At 46.6% G+C, this 14,895-nt stretch overlaps 1 protein-coding gene across 2 annotated transcripts in view; it reads left to right on the top strand.

Moving 5' to 3' along the window:
- Positions 1-14,895, top strand: part of XRRA1 (X-ray radiation resistance associated 1) — a 152,973-nt gene that overhangs the window by 90,725 nt on the left and 47,353 nt on the right. The window lies entirely within an intron of this gene.

The following is a 14,895-nucleotide window of genomic DNA, read 5'->3' as shown; positions in this document are numbered from 1 at the left end:
CTGACCACTGTGCAGCCTGTACAGTATCTATAGTGTAACCTGACACGCTATCACATTACTGACCACTGTGCAGCCTGTACAGTATCTATAGTGTCACCTGACACGCTATCACATTACTGACCACTGTGCAGCCTGTGCAGTATCTATAGTGTGACCTGACACGCTGACTATCACATTACTGACCACTGTGCAGCCTGTGCAGTATCTATAGTGTGATCTGACACGCCGACTATCACATTACTGACCACTGTGCAGCCTGTACAGTATCTATAGTGTCACCTGAAATGCTGACTATCACATTACTGACCACTGTGCAGCCTGTACAGTATCTATAGTGTGACCTGACACGCTGACTATCACATTACTGACCACTGTGCAGCCTGTACAGTGTCTATAGTGTGACCTGACACGCTGACTATCACATTACTGACCACTGTGCAGCCTGTACAGTATCTATAGTGTGACCTGACACGCTGACTATCACATTACTGACCACTGTGCAGCCTGTACAGTATCTATAGTGTGACCTGACACGCTGACTATCACATTACTGACCACTGTGCAGCCTGTACAGTATCTATAGTGTGATCTGACACGCTGACTATCACATTACTGACCACTGTGCAGCCTGTACAGTATCTATAGTGTTACCTGACACGCTGACTATCACATTACTGACCACTGTGCAGCCTGTACAGTATCTATAGTGTTACCTGACACGCTGACTATCACATTACTGACCACTGTGCAGCCTGTACAGTATCTATAGTGTCACCTGACACGCTGACTATCACATTACTGACCACTGTGCAGCCTGTACAGTATCTATAGTGTCACCTGACACGCTGACTATCACATTACTGACCACTGTGCAGCCTGTACAGTATCTATAGTGTCACCTGACACGCTGACTATCACATTACTGACCACTGTGCAGCCTGTACAGTATCTATAGTGTGACCTGACACGCTGACTATCACATTACTGACCACTGTGCAGCCTGTACAGTATCTATAGTGTGACCTGACACGCTGACTATCACATTACTGACCACTGTGCAGCCTGTACAGTATCTATAGTGTCACCTGACACGCTGACTATCACATTACTGACCACTGTGCAGCCTGTACAGTATCTATAGTGTGACCTGACACGCTGACTATCACATTACTGACCACTGTGCAGCCTGTACAGTATCTATAGTGTGATCTGACACGCTGACTATCACATTACTGACCACTGTGCAGCCTGTACAGTATCTATAGTGTGATCTGACACGCTGACTATCACATTACTGACCACTGTGCAGCCTGTACAGTATCTATAGTGTGACCTGACACGCTGACTATCACATTACTGACCACTGTGCAGCCTGTACAGTATCTATAGTGTGACCTGACACGCTGACTATCACATTACTGACCACTGTGCAGCCTGTACAGTATCTATAGTGTGATCTGACACGCTGACTATCACATTACTGACCACTGTGCAGCCTGTACAGTATCTATAGTGTGACCTGACACGCTGACTATCACATTACTGACCACTGTGCAGCCTGTACAGTATCTATAGTGTGACCTGACACGCTGACTATCACATTACTGACCACTGTGCAGCCTGTGCAGTATCTATAGTGTAACCTGACACGCTGACTATCACATTACTGACCACTGTGCAGCCTGTACAGTATCTATAGTGTCACCTGACACGCTGACTATCACATTACTGACCACTGTGCAGCCTGTACAGTATCTATAGTGTGACCTGACACGCTGACTATCACATTACTGACCACTGTGCAGCCTGTACAGTATCTATAGTGTGACCTGACACGCTGACTATCACATTACTGACCACTGTGCAGCCTGTACAGTATCTATAGTGTCACCTGACACGCTGACTATCACATTACTGACCACTGTGCAGCCATACAGTATCTATAGTGTCACCTGACACGCTGACTATCACATTACTGACCACTGTGCAGCCTGTACAGTATCTATAGTGTGACCTGACACGCCGACTATCACATTACTGACCACTGTGCAGCCTGTACAGTATCTATAGTGTTATCTGACACGCTGACTATCACATTACTGACCACTGTGCAGCCTGTACAGTATCTATAGTGTGATCTGACACGCTGACTATCACATTACTGACCACTGTGCAGCCTGTACAGTATCTATAGTGTTATCTGACACGCTGACTATCACATTACTGACCACTGTGCAGCCTGTACAGTATCTATAGTGTGACCTGACACGCTGACTATCACATTACTGACCACTGTGCAGCCTGTACAGTATCTATAGTGTGACCTGACACGCTGACTATCACATTACTGACCACTGTGCAGCCTGTACAGTATCTATAGTGTGACCTGACACGCTGACTATCACATTACTGACCACTGTGCAGCCTGTACAGTATCTATAGTGTGACCTGACACGCTGACTATCACATTACTGACCACTGTGCAGCCTGTACAGTATCTATAGCATGGGTCTTCAACCTGTGGCCCTCCAGCTGCTGCGGAACTACACATCCCACCATGCCCTGCCACAGTTTTGCTATTAAGGCATGGTAAAACTGAGGCAGGGCATGCTGGGATGTGTAGTTCCGCAGCAGCTGGAGGGCCACAGGTTGAAGACCTATGATCTATAGTGTGACCTGACACGCTGACTATCACATTACTGACCACTGTGCAGCCTGTACAGTATCTATAGTGTGACCTGACACGCTGACTACCACATTACTGACCACTGTGCAGCCTGTACAGTATCTATAGTGTGACCTGACACGCTGACTATCACATTACTGACCACTGTGCAGCCTGTACAGTATCTATAGTGTGATCTGACACGCTGACTATCACATTACTGACCACTGTGCAGCCTGTACAGTATCTATAGTGTGACCTGACACGCTGACTATCACATTACTGACCACTGTGCAGCCTGTACAGTATCTATAGTGTGACCTGACACGCTGACTATCACATTACTGACCACTGTGCAGCCTGTACAGTATCTATAGTGTGACCTGACACGCTGACTATCACATTACTGACCACTGTGCAGCCTGTACAGTATCTATAGAGTGACCTGACACGCTGACTATCACATTACTGACCACTGTGCAGCCTGTACAGTATCTATAGAGTGACCTGACACGCTGACTATCACATTACTGACCACTGTGCAGCCTGTACAGTATCTATAGTGTGACCTGACAAGCTGACTATCACATTACTGACCCCTGTGCAGCCTGTACAGTATCTATAGTGTCACCTGACACGCTGACTATCACATTACTGACCACTGTGCAGCCTGTACAGTATCTATAGTGTGACCTGACACGCTGACTATCACATTACTGACCACTGTGCAGCCTGTACAGTATCTATAGTGTGACCTGACACGCTGACTATCACATTACTGACCACTGTGCAGCCTGTACAGTATCTATAGTGTGACCTGACACGCTGACTATCACATTACTGACCACTGTGCAGTATCTATAGTGTGACCTGACACGCTGACTATCACATTACTGACCACTGTGCAGCCTGTACAGTATCTATAGTGTGACCTGACACGCTGACTATCACATTACTGACCACTGTGCAGCCTGTACAGTATCTATAGTGTGACCTGACACGCTGACTATCACATTACTGACCACTGTGCAGCCTGTACAATATCTATAGTGTGACCTGACACGCTGACTATTACATTACTGACCACTGTGCAGCCGTACAGTATCTATAGTGTGACCTGACACGCTGACTATTACATTACTGACCACTGTGCAGCCGTACAGTATCTATAGTGTGACCTGACACGCTGACTATCACATTACTGACCACTGTGCAGCCTGTACAGTATCTATAGTGTGACCTGACACGCTGACTATCACATTACTGACCACTGTGCAGCCTGTGCAGTATCTATAGTGTCACCTGACACGCTGACTATCACATTACTGACCACTGTGCAGCCTGTACAGTATCTATAGTGTCACCTGACACGCTGACTATCACATTACTGACCACTGTGCAGCCTGTACAGTATCTATAGTGTGACCTGACACGCTGACTATCACATTACTGACCACTGTGCAGCCTGTACAGTATCTATAGTGTCACCTGACACGCTGACTATCACATTACTGACCACTGTGCAGCCATACAGTATCTATAGTGTGACCTGACACGCTGACTATCACATTACTGACCACTGTGCAGCCTGTACAGTATCTATAGTGTGACCTGACACGCCGACTATCACATTACTGACCACTGTGCAGCCTGTACAGTATCTATAGTGTCACCTGACACGCTGACTATCACATTACTGACCACTGTGCAGCCTGTACAGTATCTATAGTGTGACCTGACACGCTGACTATCACATTACTGACCACTGTGCAGCCTGTACAGTATCTATAGTGTGACCTGACACGCTGACTATCACATTACTGACCACTGTGCAGCCTGTACAGTATCTATAGTGTCACCTGACACGCTGACTATCACATTACTGACCACTGTGCAGCCATACAGTATCTATAGTGTGACCTGACACGCTGACTATCACATTACTGACCACTGTGCAGCCTGTACAGTATCTATAGTGTGACCTGACACGCCGACTATCATATTACTGACCACTGTGCAGCCTGTACAGTATCTATAGTGTTATCTGACACGCCGACTATCACATTACTGACCACTGTGCAGCCTGTACAGTATCTATAGTGTGATCTGACACGCTGACTATCACATTACTGACCACTGTGCAGCCTGTACAGTATCTATAGTGTGACCTGACACGCTGACTATCACATTACTGACCACTGTGCAGCCTGTACAGTATCTATAGTGTGACCTGACACGCTGACTATCACATTACTGACCACTGTGCAGCCTGTACAGTATCTATAGTGTTATCTGACACGCTGACTATCACATTACTGACCACTGTGCAGCCTGTACAGTGTCTATAGTGTGACCTGACACGCTGACTATCACATTACTGACCACTGTGCAGCCTGTACAGTATCTATAGTGTGACCTGACACGCTGACTATCACATTACTGACCACTGTGCAGCCTGTACAGTATCTATAGTGTAACCTGACACGCTGACTATCACATTACTGACCACTGTGCAGCCTGTACAGTATATATAGAGTCACCTGACACGCTGACTATCACATTACTGACCACTGTGCAGCCTGTACAGTATCTATAGTGTGACCTGACACGCTGACTATCACATTACTGACCACTGTGCAGCCTGTACAGTATCTATAGTGTCACCTGACACGCTGACTATCACATTACTGACCACTGTGCAGCCTGTACAGTATCTATAGTGTGACCTGACACGCTGACTATCACATTACTGACCACTGTGCAGCCTGTACAGTATCTATAGTGTCACCTGACACGCTGACTATCACATTACTGACCACTGTGCAGCCTGTACAGTATCTATAGTGTGACCTGACACGCTGACTATCACATTACTGACCACTGTGCAGCCTGTACAGTATCTATAGTGTAACCTGACACGCTGACTATCACATTACTGACCACTGTGCAGCCTGTACAGTATATATAGAGTCACCTGACACGCTGACTATCACATTACTGACCACTGTGCAGCCTGTACAGTATCTATAGTGTGACCTGACACGCTGACTATCACATTACTGACCACTGTGCAGCCTGTACAGTATCTATAGTGTCACCTGACACGCTGACTATCACATTACTGACCACTGTGCAGCCTGTACAGTATCTATAGTGTGACCTGACATGCTGACTATCACATTACTGACCACTGTGCAGCCTGTACAGTATCTATAGTGTGACCTGACACGCTGACTATCACATTACTGACCACTGTGCAGCCTGTACAGTATCTATAGTGTGACCTGACACGCTGACTATCACATTACTGACCACTGTGCCGCCGTACAGTATCTATAGTGTAACCTGACACGCTGACTATCACATTACTGACCACTGTGCAGCCTGTACAGTATCTATAGTGTGACCTGACACGCTGACTATCACATTACTGACCACTGTGCAGCCTGTACAGTATCTATAGTGTCACCTGACACGCTGACTATCACATTACTGACCACTGTGCAGCCTGTACAGTATCTATAGTGTCACCTGACACGCTGACTATCACATTACTGACCACTGTGCAGCCTGTACAGTATCTATAGTGTAACCTGACACGCTGACTATCACATTACTGACCACTGTGCAGCCTGTACAGTATCTATAGTGTAACCTGACACGCTGACTATCACATTACTGACCACTGTGCAGCCTGTACAGTATCTATAGTGTAACCTGACACGCTGACTATCACATTACTGACCACTGTGCAGCCTGTACAGTATCTATAGTGTGACCTGACACGCTGACTATCACATTACTGACCACTGTGCAGCCTGTACAGTATCTATAGTGTGACCTGACACGCTGACTACCACATTACTGACCACTGTGCAGCCTGTACAGTATCTATAGTGTGACCTGACACGCTGACTATCACATTACTGACCACTGTGCAGCCTGTACAGTATCTATAGTGTGACCTGACACGCTGACTATCACATTACTGACCACTGTGCAGCCTGTACAGTATCTATAGTGTGACCTGACACGCTGACTATCACATTACTGACCACTGTGCAGCCTGTACAGTATCTATAGTGTGACCTGACACGCTGACTATCCACATTACTGACCACTGCAGCCTGTACAGTATTCTATAGTGTGACCTGACACGCTGACTATCACATTACTGACCACTGTGCAGCCTGTACAGTATCTATAGTGTGACCTGACACGCTGACTATCACATTACTGACCACTGTGCAGCCTGTACAGTATCTATAGTGTCACCTGACACGCTGACTATCACATTACTGACCACTGTGCAGCCTGTACAGTATCTATAGTGTGACCTGACACGCTGACTATCACATTACTGACCACTGTGCAGCCTGTACAGTATCTATAGTGTGACCTGACACGCTGACTATCACATTACTGACCACTGTGCAGCCTGTACAGTATCTATAGTGTGACCTGACACGCTGACTATCACATTACTGACCACTGTGCCGCCGTACAGTATCTATAGTGTAACCTGACACGCTGACTATCACATTACTGACCACTGTGCAGCCTGTACAGTATCTATAGTGTGACCTGACACGCTGACTATCACATTACTGACCACTGTGCAGCCTGTACAGTATCTATAGTGTCACCTGACACGCTGACTATCACATTACTGACCACTGTGCAGCCTGTACAGTATCTATAGTGTGACCTGACACGCTGACTATCACATTACTGACCACTGTGCCGCCGTACAGTATCTATAGTGTCACCTGACACGCTGACTATCACATTACTGACCACTGTGCAGCCTGTACAGTATCTATAGTGTCACCTGACACGCTGACTATCACATTACTGACCACTGTGCAGCCTGTACAGTATCTATAGTGTCACCTGACACGCTGACTATCACATTACTGACCACTGTGCAGCCTGTACAGTATCTATAGTGTCACCTGACACGCTGACTATCACATTACTGACCCACTGTGCAGCCTGTACAGTATCTATAGTGTCACCTGACACGCTGACTATCACATTACTGACCACTGTGCAGCCTGTACAGTATCTATAGTGTCACCTGACACGCTGACTATCACATTACTGACCACTGTGCAGCCTGTACAGTATCTATAGTGTCACCTGACACGCTGACTATCACATTACTGACCACTGTGCAGCCTGTACAGTATCTATAGTGTAACCTGACACGCTGACTATCACATTACTGACCACTGTGCAGCCTGTACAGTATCTATAGTGTAACCTGACACGCTGACTATCACATTACTGACCACTGTGCAGCCTGTACAGTATCTATAGTGTGACCTGACACGCTGACTATCACATTACTGACCACTGTGCAGCCTGTACAGTATCTATAGTGTGACCTGACACGCTGACTATCACATTACTGACCACTGTGCAGCCTGTACAGTATCTATAGTGTGATCTGACACGCTGACTATCACATTACTGACCACTGTGCAGCCTGTGCAGTATCTATAGTGTGACCTGACACGCTGACTATCACATTACTGACCACTGTGCAGCCTGTACAGTATCTATAGTGTGACCTGACACGCTGACTATCACATTACTGACCACTGTGCAGCCTGTACAGTATCTATAGTGTGACCTGACACGCTGACTATCACATTACTGACCACTGTGCAGCCTGTACAGTATCTATAGTGTGACCTGACACGCTGACTATCACATTACTGACCACTGTGCAGCCTGTACAGTATCTATAGTGTGACCTGACAAGCTGACTATCACATTACTGACCCCTGTGCAGCCTGTACAGTATCTATAGTGTCACCTGACACGCTGACTATCACATTACTGACCACTGTGCAGCCTGTACAGTATCTATAGTGTGACCTGACACGCTGACTATCACATTACTGACCACTGTGCAGCCTGTACAGTATCTATAGTGTGACCTGACACGCTGACTATCACATTACTGACCACTGTGCAGCCTGTACAGTATCTATAGTGTGACCTGACACGCTGACTATCACATTACTGACCACTGTGCAGCCTGTACAGTATCTATAGTGTGACCTGACACGCTGACTATCACATTACTGACCACTGTGCAGCCTGTACAATATCTATAGTGTGACCTGACACGCTGACTATTACATTACTGACCACTGTGCAGCCGTACAGTATCTATAGTGTGACCTGACACGCTGACTATTACATTACTGACCACTGTGCAGCCGTACAGTATCTATAGTGTGACCTGACACGCTGACTATCACATTACTGACCACTGTGCAGCCTGTACAGTATCTATAGTGTAACCTGACACGCAGACTATCACATTACTGACCACTGTGCAGTATCTATAGTGTCACCTTACACGCTGACTATCACATTACTGACCCCTGTGCAGCCGTACAGTATCTATAGTGTGACCTGACACGCTGACTATCACATTACTGACCCCTGTGCAGCCTGTACAGTATATATAGTGTGACCTGACACGCTGACTATCACATTACTGACCACTGTGCAGCCTGTACAGTATCTATAGTGTGACCTGACACGCTGACTATCACATTACTGACCACTGTGCAGCCTGTACAGTATCTATAGTGTGACCTGACACGCTGACTATCACATTACTGACCACTGTGCAGCCTGTACAGTATCTATAGTGTGACCTGACACGCTGACTATCACATTACTGACCACTGTGCAGCCTGTACAGTATCTATAGTGTCACCTGACACGCTGACTATCACATTACTGACCACTGTGCAGCCTGTACAGTATCTATAGTGTCACCTGACACGCTGACTATCACATTACTGACCACTGTGCAGCCTGTACAGTATCTATAGTGTCACCTGACACGCTGACTATCACATTACTGACCACTGTGCAGCCTGTACAGTATCTATAGTGTGACCTGACACGCTGACTATCACATTACTGACCACTGTGCAGCCTGTACAATATCTATAGTGTAACCTGACACGCTGACTATCACATTACTGACCACTGTGCAGCCTGTACAGTATCTATAGTGTAACCTGACACGCTGACTATCACATTACTGACCACTGTGCAGCCATACAGTATCTATAGTGTGACCTGACACGCTGACTATCACATTACTGACCACTGTGCAGCCTGTACAGTATCTATAGAGTCACCTGACACGCTGACTATCACATTACTGACCACTGTGCAGCCTGTACAGTATCTATAATGTGACCTGACACGCTGACTATCACATTACTGACCACTGTGCAGCCTGTACAGTATCTATAGTGTCACCTGACACGCTGACTATCACATTACTGACCACTGTGCAGCCTGTACAGTATCTATAGTGTGACCTTATACGCTGACTATCACATTACTGACCACTGTGCAGCCTGTACAGTATCTATAGTGTCACCTGACACGCTGACTATCACATTACTGACCACTGTGCAGCCTGTACAGTATCTATAGTGTGACCTGACACGCTGACTATCACATTACTGACCACTGTGCAGCCTGTACAGTATCTATAGTGTGACCTGACACGCTGACTATCACATTACTGACCACTGTGCAGCCTGTACAGTATCTATAGTGTCACCTGACACGCTGACTATCCCATTACTGACCACTGTGCAGCCTGTACAGTATCTATAGTGTAACCTGACACGCTGACTATCACATTACTGACCACTGTGCAGCCTGTACAGTATCTATAGTGTGACCTGACACGCTGACTATCACATTACTGACCACTGTGCAGCCTGTACAGTATCTATAGTGTGACCTGACACGCTGACTATCACATTACTGACCACTGTGCAGCCTGTACAGTATCTATAGTGTGACCTGACACGCTGACTACCACATTACTGACCACTGTGCAGCCTGTACAGTATCTATAGTGTGACCTGACACGCTGACTATCACATTACTGACCACTGTGCAGCCTGTACAGTATCTATAGTGTGACCTGACACGCTGACTATCACATTACTGACCACTGTGCAGCCTGTACAGTATCTATAGTGTGACCTGACACGCTGACTATCACATTACTGACCACTGTGCAGCCTGTACAGTATCTATAGTGTGACCTGACACGCTGACTATCACATTACTGACCACTGTGCAGCCTGTACAGTATCTATAGTGTGACCTGACACGCTGACTATCACATTACTGACCACTGTGCAGCCTGTACAGTATCTATAGTGTGACCTGACACGCTGACTATCACATTACTGACCACTGTGCAGCCTGTACAGTATCTATAGTGTGACCTGACACGCTGACTATCACATTACTGACCACTGTGCAGCCTGTACAGTATCTATAGTGTCACCTGACACGCTGACTATCACATTACTGACCACTGTGCAGCCTGTACAGTATCTATAGTGTGACCTGACACGCTGACTATCACATTACTGACCACTGTGCAGCCTGTACAGTATCTATAGTGTGACCTGACACGCTGACTATCACATTACTGACCACTGTGCAGCCTGTACAGTATCTATAGTGTGACCTGACACGCTGACTATCACATTACTGACCACTGTGCAGCCTGTACAGTATCTATAGTGTGACCTGACACGCTGACTATCACATTACTGACCACTGTGCAGCCTGTACAGTATCTATAGTGTGACCTGACACGCTGACTATCACATTACTGACCACTGTGCAGCCTGTACAGTATCTATAGTGTGACCTGACACGCTGACTATCACATTACTGACCACTGTGCAGCCTGTACAGTATCTATAGTGTGACCTGACACGCTGACTATCACATTACTGACCACTGTGCAGCCTGTAACAGTATCTATAGTGTGACCTGACACGCTGACTATCACATTACTGACCACTGTGCAGCCTGTACAGTATCTATAGTGTCACCTGACACGCTGACTATCACATTACTGACCACTGTGCAGCCTGTACAGTATCTATAGTGTGACCTGACACGCTGACTATCACATTACTGACCACTGTGCAGCCTGTACAGTATCTATAGTGTCACCTGACACGCTGACTATCACATTACTGACCACTGTGCAGCCTGTACAGTATCTATAGTGTCACCTGACACGCTGACTATCACATTACTGACCACTGTGCAGCCTGTACAGTATCTATAGTGTCACCTGACACGCTGACTATCACATTACTGACCACTGTGCAGCCTGTACAGTATCTATAGTGTCACCTGACACGCTGACTATCACATTACTGACCACTGTGCAGCCTGTACAGTATCTATAGTGTAACCTGACACGCTGACTATCACATTACTGACCACTGTGCAGCCTGTACAGTATCTATAGTGTGACCTGACACGCTGACTATCACATTACTGACCACTGTGCAGCCTGTACAGTATCTATAGTGTGACCTGACACGCTGACTATCACATTACTGACCACTGTGCAGCCTGTACAGTATCTATAGTGTGACCTGACACGCTGACTATCACATTACTGACCACTGTGCAGCCTGTACAGTATCTATAGTGTGACCTGACACGCTGACTATCACATTACTGACCACTGCAGCCTAGTATCAGTATCTATAGTGTCACCTGACGACTATCACATTACTGACCACTGTGCAGCCTGTACAGTATCTATAGTGTCACCTGACACGCTGACTATCACATTACTGACCACTGTGCAGCCTGTACAGTATCTATAGTGTCACCTGACACGCTGACTATCACATTACTGACCACTGTGCAGCCTGTACAGTATCTATAGTGTCACCTGACACGCTGACTATCACATTACTGACCACTGTGCAGCCTGTACAGTATCTATAGTGTGCACCTGACACGCTGACTATCACATTACTGACCACTGTGCAGCCTGTACAGTATCTATAGTGTGACCTGACACGCTGACTATCACATTACTGACCACTGTGCAGCCTGTACAGTATCTATAGTGTGACCTGACACGCTGACTATCACATTACTGACCACTGTGCAGCCTGTACAGTATCTATAGTGTCACCTGACACGCTGACTATCACATTACTGACCACTGTGCAGCCTGTACAGTATCTATAGTGTGACCTGACACGCTGACTATCACATTACTGACCACTGTGCAGCCTGTACAGTATCTATAGTGTGACCTGACACGCTGACTATCACATTACTGACCACTGTGCAGCCTGTACAGTATCTATAGTGTGACCTGACACGCTGACTATCACATTACTGACCACTGTGCAGCCTGTACAGTATCTATAGTGTGACCTGACACGCTGACTATCACATTACTGACCACTGTGCAGCCTGTACAGTATCTATAGTGTGACCTGACACGCTGACTATCACATTACTGACCACTGTGCAGCCTGTACAGTATCTATAGTGTCACCTGACACGCTGACTATCACATTACTGACCACTGTGCAGCCTGTACAGTATCTATAGTGTCACCTGACACGCTGACTATCACATTACTGACCACTTGTGCAGCCTGTACAGTATCTATAGTGTCACCTGACACGCTGACTATCACATTACTGACCACTGTGCAGCCTGTACAGTATCTATAGTGTCACCTGACACGCTGACTATCACATTACTGACCACTGTGCAGCCTGTACAGTATCTATAGTGTCACCTGACACGCTGACTATCACATTACTGACCACTGTGCAGCCTGTACAGTATCTATAGTGTCACCTGACACGCTGACTATCACATTACTGACCACTGTGCAGCCTGTACAGTATCTATAGTGTGACCTGACACGCTGACTATCACATTACTGACCACTGTGCAGCCTGTACAGTATCTATAGTGTCACCTGACACGCTGACTATCACATTACTGACCACTGTTGCAGCCTGTACAGTATCTATAGTGTCACCTGACACGCTGACTATCACATTACTGACCACTGTGCAGCCTGTACAGTATCTATAGTGTCACCTGACACGCTGACTATCACATTACTGACCACTGTGCAGCCTGTACAGTATCTATAGTGTCGACCTGACACGCTGACTATCACATTACTGACCACTGTGCAGCCTGTACAGTATCTATAGTGTCACCTGACACGCTGACTATCACATTACTGACCACTGTGCAGCCTGTACAGTATCTATAGTGTCACCTGACACGCTGACTATCACATTACTGACCACTGTGCAGCCTGTACAGTATCTATAGTGTCACCTGACACGCTGACTATCACATTACTGACCACTGTGCAGCCTGTACAGTATCTATAGTGTCGACCTGACACGCTGACTATCACATTACTGACCACTGTGCAGCCTGTACAGTATCTATAGTGTCACCTGACACGCTGACTATCACATTACTGACCACTGTGCAGCCTGTACAGTATCTATAGTGTGCACCTGACACGCTGACTATCACATTACTGACCACTGTGCAGCCTGTACAGTATCTATAGTGTCGACCTGACACGCTGACTATCACATTACTGACCACTGTGCAGCCTGTACAGTATCTATAGTGTGACCTGACACGCTGACTATCACATTACTGACCACTGTGCAGCCTGTACAGTATCTATAGTGTGACCTGACACGCTGACTATCACATTACTGACCACTGTGCAGCCTGTACAGTATCTATAGTGTGACCTGACACGCTGACTATCACATTACTGACCACTGTGCAGCCTGTACAGTATCTATAGTGTGACCTGACACGCTGACTATCACATTACTGACCACTGTGCAGCCTGTACAGTATCTATAGTGTGACCTGACACGCTGACTATCACATTACTGACCACTGTGCAGCCTGTACAGTATCTATAGTGTGACCTGACACGCTGACTATCACATTACTGACCACTGTGCAGCCTGTACAGTATCTATAGTGTCACCTGACACGCTGACTATCACATTACTGACCACTGTGCAGCCTGTACAGTATCTATAGTGTGACCTGACACGCTGACTATCAACATTACTGACCACTGTGCAGCCTGTACAGTATCTATAGTGTGCACCTGACACGCTGACTATCACATTACTGACCACTGTGCAGCCTGTACAGTATCTATAGTGTGACCTGACACGCTGACTATCACATTACTGACCACTGTGCAGCCTGTACAGTATCTATAGTGTGATCCTGACACGCTGACTATCACATTACTGACCACTGTGCAGCCTGTACAGTATCTATAGTGTGACCTGACACGCTGACTATCACATTGACTG

The sequence above is a fragment of the Pseudophryne corroboree genome, chromosome 2 (genome assembly GCF_028390025.1).
Source record: "Pseudophryne corroboree isolate aPseCor3 chromosome 2, aPseCor3.hap2, whole genome shotgun sequence".
In the NCBI taxonomy this organism is placed as follows: domain Eukaryota; kingdom Metazoa; phylum Chordata; class Amphibia; order Anura; family Myobatrachidae; genus Pseudophryne; species Pseudophryne corroboree.
The sequence above is the reverse complement of the archived record's forward strand: the minus strand, read 5'-3'. Positions and strand labels throughout refer to the sequence as shown.